Below are 7,927 nucleotides of genomic sequence, written 5' to 3' on the forward strand. Positions count from 1 at the left end.
TTGAATGCTGAAAATGAACTGAGAGTTGAAGGGGAAGGGGGAGGGAGGAAAAGAGGTGGTGGCGATGGAGGAGGGCACTTATGGGGACGAGCACTGGGTGTTGTATGGAAACCAATTTGACAATAAACTATTTTTTTAAAAATGTGCAAGGGAATGAAAGGATCATGAGGCTGCAAAAGTCCAGTTATAATTAGCATGAATAAGGCCAACTCCATGCCTTCCCATCCATGGGTTCAATACCCAAGTAAAAAGTACTTAGAATGGGAAGTTGCTAGAGTTGTAATAAATTACTATGCACTTTTTTCCCCAAAGATTTTTTTGCCTTTATTTTAAGTAATCTCTACACCCAGATTTGAGCAGGGGTCAAACTTAAACTCCAGGATTAAGAGTTGCATGCTCTACTGACTGAGCCAGCCAGGTGTCCTAATATGTACTTTTTAAGAACTAAAATAGGGCAGGCGAGTCTATCTTTCTTCAAATTATTAGTGTTCTTTATTTATTATCTACAAAATATTAGACCTTGTGTAGTCTTACAGGACTTGCTACCTAACCAATTTGAAGCTATAATTTATGTATGATATTTGCTAGTGTCATTATAGTCTAAATACTGCAGCACATATGATATTTGCTAAGACAGTAAATCTTAAAAGTTCTCATCACAGGAAAAGAAATTTATTTTGTATGGTGATGGTGGGGAACTAAACTTATTGTGGGAACCACTCTGTGGTGTATATAAATACCTATATCAAATCATTGTGTTGTACACTTGAAACTAATATAATGTTATATGTTAATTACATCTCCATTTTTTAAAAATCCAAAATTCAACACTAACCTACTAAGGAAGTGTTCTCATGTTGATCAAAATATCAGAAGATGCCAGCCTAAGAATAAGTTTCCTTTCATTTTGAAAACTGATTTTAGTTAGAAGGACTAAGAGTAAGGCCCTAACAGACAGAACTGTTGTCAAAAACCAGAATATAGGGGCGCCTGGGTGGCTCAGTCGGTTAAGCCTCCGATTCGGCTCAGGTCAGATCTCACGTTCGTGGGTTCGAGCCCCGCGTCGGGCTCTGTGCTGACAGCTAGCTCAGAGCCTAGAGCCTGCTTCCAGTTCTGTGTCTCCCCTCTCTGCTCCTCCCCCTCTCATGCTCTGTCTCTCTCTGTATCAAAAATAAATAAAACATTTAAAAAAAAAAACAGAATATAGACCCATTTGCTTTTGTCCTTTTATGACAAACTGCAAAAGACTAAAATAGATCAAAAAGATCACCAATCGTCTTCAATGGAAAACCAGGCATTGTGTAATGTGCACCTTTCCTAAGTATCTGATTCTATAGGATTTGCATCTTCCATGATCTTTGAGTTATTTTATAACTGTAAGTTGTAGATAACTGACAGCAATGCAAAGGATTTTTGTCCATTATACATGCAAAAAAATTCTGTCCAGTGGAAGGAAGAATGATTTCCCTCATGTCCCTGTTAAAAAGCCAGTTTTACATCAATTTGTAAATTCATTTCAGCATTTTTTAATTCTTTTTTTTATTTTGAGAATTGGGGAGGAACAGAGAGAGAATCTCAAGCAGGCTTTGCAATGTCAGCACAGAGCCCAACACACGGCTCGAACTCACAAACTGTGAGATCATGACTTGAGCCAAAATCAAGAATCAGACACAACTGACTAAACCACCCAGGCACTCCATTTCCGCATTCTTGATCCTATATGTATGTGTGGTACCTGAATTCTCCTTTGAATAGCTTTTAACATCTTATAGGTTCCCTAATTAAGTTAAATAATAACTCTTATATGTGTGCATTTTATACTTGTGTGAAAAATCATGGTTTGCCTAATTTTTAATCATATCATAATGATTTTCATAGACTATGTAGTAGATACAAAGGAAAATGAAAATTTTGCTACAATAGCTTAATGAAGAGAAACATCCTTTTCTACTCCTGTATATATATATACTATATATATATGTATATATAGTATATATATATATATATTTAAGGAAGACCAGATAAAACATTCCTTGTCTCTTTTCAGTTCTGAAATTTTAAGACTCTAAGAACCATAGTCATTGTTAAAGTTGGCCATTCTTGAAAAAGCCCATACTGATAAAAAAAATTATTTGAATTATCTTCTCAACTGCCTTTTCCCCCGATGCATAGTGTCATCAATGTAGTACTGTCTCAAGAACAGAAGTTTCATCGTTTCAGAAATGTTTAGCATCTTTTGTCTGAGCTACTTTTGTTAATTACAGTCACCAATAAAACAAATGGTGTATTTTCATACTGAACTAAATATCTACATTTGACAAATGCTTTTTCTAATCCAAAAGATTTTTTGCCAGTCAACATCTGTGCAGTCACAAGAATATTAACTACATCTGTGTTATCTTCTATTGGTGTGTATGGCATTAAAGGACAGAATGATTAATTAAAAACTAATTTAACTTAAATGTATACATACAGCTTAAAAAGACAGAATGAGAAATTAATATCCAAATTAAACTTTAAATCTACAACATGTTTTAAACTCATTAAACTTGTACATTAGGAAAAGGCCTATCAATGCTCAGATCTTCTGGCTTTCTATGACCCAAATTAAAAATATCTCTAACACTACTAGTGTCTATGGAATTACTGATTTCACAAAGCAGCTTTCTTCCTCACTCAGGATCAAACTAATTGCTGACACTCTGAGGAAAGAAAGAAAATCATCTTGTACTAAAATCTTTATACTCAGCATTCATTCAGATCCTTCCAAACTTCTCTCTTGGCTTATAACATGCCAAAAAAATATTGCTCTAGCAAGTAATTATTTTGTCCAAAAACAAGCAGGGCAATTTAGGTTGGAAATAATTTGCTGTTCCATATCATTCATAAATCCATACTACTGTATTATAATTCTTAAAATTAATGCATAATGCATGCAGCATATCATGCATTAAATATTTTAAAAGATAAGTTTTAATCTAGTTGAAATTAGGTAATATTATCAGATTTAAAAGCATGAAAAGTTAACTATTTCTTCTCACCTCTACTCTCTCCAAAGCAACAGGAACCTTTCTGTGTATCAACTGGGAAAAAAAGAGAATGCAGACAAATAAAACAAGTAAAAGAGTTATAGAAGGCTAATCCCAAAAGGAGATGTTGCCTTTTCCAAGTTGCAACTAAACTTAAAGGCTATACTGAGAAGTCTTCACCATTTTCAGGAGTTCAAGACAGGTATATATTGGGGTGCCTGGGTCACTCAGGCAGTTGAACACCCGGCCCTTGGTTTCGGCTCAAGTCTTGATCTCACCATTCATGGGACTGACCCCATGTGTCTGGGCTCTCTTGGGACTTATTCTCTCTCTCTCAAAATAAATAGATAAACATAAAAAAAAAGATAGATATGTATTGTCCTCCTTCTTGGGAATGTAACTCACTCCAAAACATTTTTTTCTGCCTCTTCTGAAGGTTCTTCTACCACCACCAATAGCATGTGTTTACAGGATTATATTAAAGCTTTGTAAAAACATAACTGAATCATTTAAAATAAAAGCTTTTCCCCCTACCTCCAATTCAACAATGTATATAAATATGGAAACCAAGAAATATAAAACAGGTAAATGATTATGTACAAGCGTTTCTTTTCCAGAAGTGGGAAGGGTAATCTGGCAAGCAGCTAATTCCATAATAACTTCCTATTCACTTCTTCTTTCAGATCATGAGAAAATGTGGGTGAATCTCTCATAATGTACAAATCCAGAGACAAAAGTATAAAAAAAAAAAGTAAAAAGGGAAGAAAAAGAAAACAAAATGGAAAGAATGCAAAAATGCAATATTCATACTACATGTTCAACCATAAATAAATACAGTGAAACATTCACTGCTATGCTTTCATCTAATGAAAAAAGGGGAAAAATAAGACAACACATATCACAAAATACCTCAACTTTTCTGACTATTGTATCTCCAGATCAAGATCACTATGCAAGGTGAGCAAAATCTTTTCAGATGGGGTCAGGCAGTAGCGCAGGTCTAGAGACCCTTCCTTAATACTATTCAAAGTCTTTTATAACAGGGGTGCCTGGGTGGCTCAGTCGGTTAAACGTCCAACTTCAGCTCAAGTCATGATCTCACAGTCCATGGGTTCAAGCCTTGTGTCAGGCTCTGTGTTGATGGCTCGGAGCCTGGAGCCTGTTTCAGATTCTGTCTTCCTCTCTCCCTGCCCCTGCCACCCCCCAAAAATAAACAAACATTAAAAGAAAAAAGTCTTTTACAACCTTCTTTACCATTTTCTCTGGAGTCCTCAAATTTAAAATTATTTCTGGGGTGCCTGGGTGGCTCAGTCAGTTAAGCGCCTGACTTCAGTTCAGGTCATGATCTCACAGTTCGTAGGTTTGAGCCCCGTATTGGCTCTGTGCTGACAGCTAGCTCAGAGCCTGGAGCCTGTCTTTGGATTTTGTGTCTCCCTCTCACCCTGACCCTCCTCTGCTCATGCTCTGTCTCTCAAAAATAAATAAAACATTAAAAAATTAAAAATAAAATAAAGTAAAATAAAATAAAATAAAAATAATTTCTATCATCTACCTGCTTTTCAAGTTTCCCTTAGGAGTATCCCTGCCAACATTAAGAAAGTAGCTAAACTAATTCAACTGAAATTGGAAATGACAAACAGGCACACATACTCTTTAACCTTTGCAATAATATTACCCAGAGATTCAAATAAATCTATAAATGGTACAATTGTCCAGATTTTGAGAGTTTTTCTTCTTTCTTTGTTTCTTTTGTTTCCTCTTTGGGGATGGAAGCACCACTATGCCTACTCTCACACACACAAAAAAAAAAGAATGCCAAGTGCAATGCTTCCAGGTCCTATTTCTAGAAGAAAAGAGCTGCTTGTTTCTGTAAAGAAAAGAGGTGTTTGCTGCTGTGAAGTCTCCTTCCACAGCTCTTCCACACCTCCATTCTTGAACATTAAATGAGGGAGGTAATCTCCTACCCCTCATGAACATGGAAAGAAAACCTAACAAAGTATGACCTTCTATATTCTAGCTTCCAAAATTTTTGATAGGTGTATGTGTGGGGCATTTTGTGTTTTTAAAACATGCTCGCACATTCTTCAATCCTACTCCTATCAAGATGCAGAGTCTAATTCCCATCCCCACGAAGAGAATGAAGCAGAAGTGACACTAGTAACCTCAGAAGTTAGGTCACAAAAGGTGATAAAACTTCTGCCTGGCACTCTCGGAAGACAAGCAACTTGGGACTCCTGAATCACAACGTAAGATGTCCAGCTACCCTAAAGCCCTCATGCTGGAGAGATTATGGGACACGGTGTCATGGATTATAGAGAGAGACATCTGACAAGTGCAAGCTGGCTCAATCTCTACAGCCCAGCCACCAGACATGTGAATCAGATCCTTGGAGATGACTCCAGGCCACCTACTATCTGCCTCCAAATATATAAGAGAGGAAGCCTTTTAAATGATTCTAGCTTCAGCTACCATCTGATTGCAACCTCATGAGAAACCCTAAGAAGGAACTGACTCGCCAAACTCGAACATCTCAACCATAAAAGATTTTTTTAAAGGATTGTTGTTTTACACCACTAAGGTTGATATGGTGTATTAGGCAGTAGAAAACCAAAATAAATTTTTGTATAGGGCTCCTTCCAAAAAAATTTAAATGTTTGGCTTCAGGATTAGATGGCAGGAGAAAGCAAGAAAGGCCCTGAAAGTCTTGCGAAAGCCTGAAGAGTCTCAAGGACACTGTTCAGAAAAGCCTCAAGGAAGCGGTCAATAAATATTTAAAACAGGGATCAGCAAACTGTAATCTAATGGTAAAATTCAACCTGCTACTGCTTTCGAAAATTAAGTTTTACTGAAACACAGCCACACCCATTCATTTATATATTGTCTATAGTTGCTTTCTCACTACAACAGCAAAGTTGAATAGGGTATACAGTGATCACATGGCCCCCAAAGCCAAAGATATGTATTGTCTGGCTCTTGACAGAAAACAGTTGCTGATCCTTGGCTTAAAAGAAAGTTAGAAAAATGTTATTGGAAGGTGAAGAAAAGGAAAATCTTATTATATGATGGTGGAAAGTTTAGCAAAGCTGTCACCTGAAATAATGCTGAAAACAGAAAATATATGGAAGTCCTAGACTCAGCAATCAAACAACACAAAGAAATAAAAGGGATCCAAATCACCTTGGAGGAACTCAAACTTCCACTCTTCACAGACAACATGATATTTTATATGGAAAATCCAAACGATTCTACCAAAAAACTTCTAGAACTGATGCAGCAAAGTTACAGGATACAAAAGTCAATCACAGAAATCAATGGCATTCTATACACCAATAATGAAGCAGCAGAAAGAGAAATCAAAGAATTGATCCCATTTACAAGTACACCAAAAACCATAAAATGCCTAGGAATAAACCTAACCAAAGAGTGGAAAATCTATACATTGAAAACTATAAAAGCTTATGTAAGAAACGGAAGCGCGCACGCACACACACACACACACACACACACACACAAATGGAAAAACATTCCATGTCAGGGATTGGAAGAACAAATATTGTTAAAATCTCCATACTACCAAAGCAATCTACATATTAAATGCAATCCCTATCTAAATAACACCAGCATTCTTCATAGAGCTTGAACAATCCTAAAATTTGTATGGAATCAGAAAAGACTCCAAATAGCCAAAGCAATCCTGAAAAAGAAAACCAAAACTGGAGGCATCACAATCCTGGACTTCAAGATGTATTACAAAGCTGTAATCATCAAGACAGTAGGAAACTGGCACAAAAACAGACACTAAGATCAATGGAACAGAATAGAGAACCCAAAAATGGACCTGCAAACATATGGCCATAATGTTTGACAGAGCAGGAAAGAATATCCAATGGAATGAAGACAGTCTCTTCAGCAAGTGGTGCTGGTAAAACTGGACAGCAACATGCTGAATGAACCTGGACCACTTTCTTATACCATACACAAAAATAAACTCAAAACTGATAAAAGCCCTAAACGTAAGACAGGAAGCCATCAAAATCCTAGAGGAGAAAGCAGGCAAAAACCTCTTTGACCTGGGGTGCAGCAATTTCCTACTCAACACGTCTCCACAGGCAAAGTAAACAAAAGCAAAAATGAACTATGGGGCCTCATCGAGATAAAAAGCTTCTGCACAGCAAAGGAAACAATCAGCAAAACTAAAAGGCAACCAACAGAATGGGAGAAGATATTTGGAAATGGCATATCAGATAAAGGGTTAGTATCTAAAATCTATAAAGATCTTATCAAACTCAAAACCTAAAAAAACAAATAATCCAGTGAAGAAATGGGCAAAAGACACGAATAGACAGTTTTCCCAAAAAGACATCCAGATGGCTAACAGACGCATGACAAAATGCTCAACATCACTCATGATCAGGGAAATACAAATCAAAACCACAATGAGATACCACCTCACACCTGTCAGAATAACTCACATTAACAACTCAGGCAACAACAGATGTTGGCGAGGATGTAGAGAAAGAGGAATCCTTTTGCACTGCTGGTGGGAATGCAAACTGGTGCAGCCACTGTGGGAAACAGTATGGAGATTCCTCAAAAAATTAAAAAGAGAACTACCCTATGACCCAGCAATTGCACTACTAGGTATTTACCCAAAGAATACAGGTATGCTGTTTTGAAGGGGCACATGCACCCCAATGTTTATAGTAGTGCTACCAACAATAGCCAAAGTATGGAAAGAGCCCAAATGTCCATCGATGGATGAATGTATAAAAAAGATGTGGTATATATGTACAATGGAGTATTACTCAGCAACCAAAAATAATGAAATCTTGCCATTTGCAACTATGTGGATGGAGTATATTATGCTAAGCGAAATTAGAGAAAGACAAATATTATAT

General features: G+C 36.7%; 1 protein-coding gene and 1 long non-coding RNA gene across 5 annotated transcripts in view; one reads left to right on the forward strand and one right to left on the reverse strand.

The window, feature by feature from the left end:
• Positions 1-7,927, reverse strand: part of SPATS2 (spermatogenesis associated serine rich 2) — a 147,500-nt gene that overhangs the window by 102,505 nt on the left and 37,068 nt on the right. Inside the window, exon 3 of one of the 3 annotated variants that reach the window (XM_029955237.1) lies at positions 3,042-3,083. The exons of the other annotated variants lie outside the window; for them this stretch is intronic. The gene's annotated coding sequence lies outside the window, so the exon portion shown is untranslated. The remainder of the gene's footprint in view (positions 1-3,041; positions 3,084-7,927) is intronic. 3 annotated transcript variants of the gene reach the window in all.
• LOC115304899 overlaps positions 3,071-7,927 on the forward strand; it is an 11,902-nt gene continuing 7,045 nt past the window's right edge. For both annotated transcript variants that reach the window (XR_003914661.1, XR_003914660.1), the window contains exons 1-3: positions 3,071-3,231; positions 3,466-3,613; positions 3,713-3,986. This is a non-coding gene — a long non-coding RNA (uncharacterized LOC115304899). The remainder of the gene's footprint in view (positions 3,232-3,465; positions 3,614-3,712; positions 3,987-7,927) is intronic.

Source organism: Suricata suricatta, chromosome 10 (assembly GCF_006229205.1).
Source record: "Suricata suricatta isolate VVHF042 chromosome 10, meerkat_22Aug2017_6uvM2_HiC, whole genome shotgun sequence".
Taxonomy (NCBI): Eukaryota; Metazoa; Chordata; class Mammalia; order Carnivora; family Herpestidae; genus Suricata; species Suricata suricatta.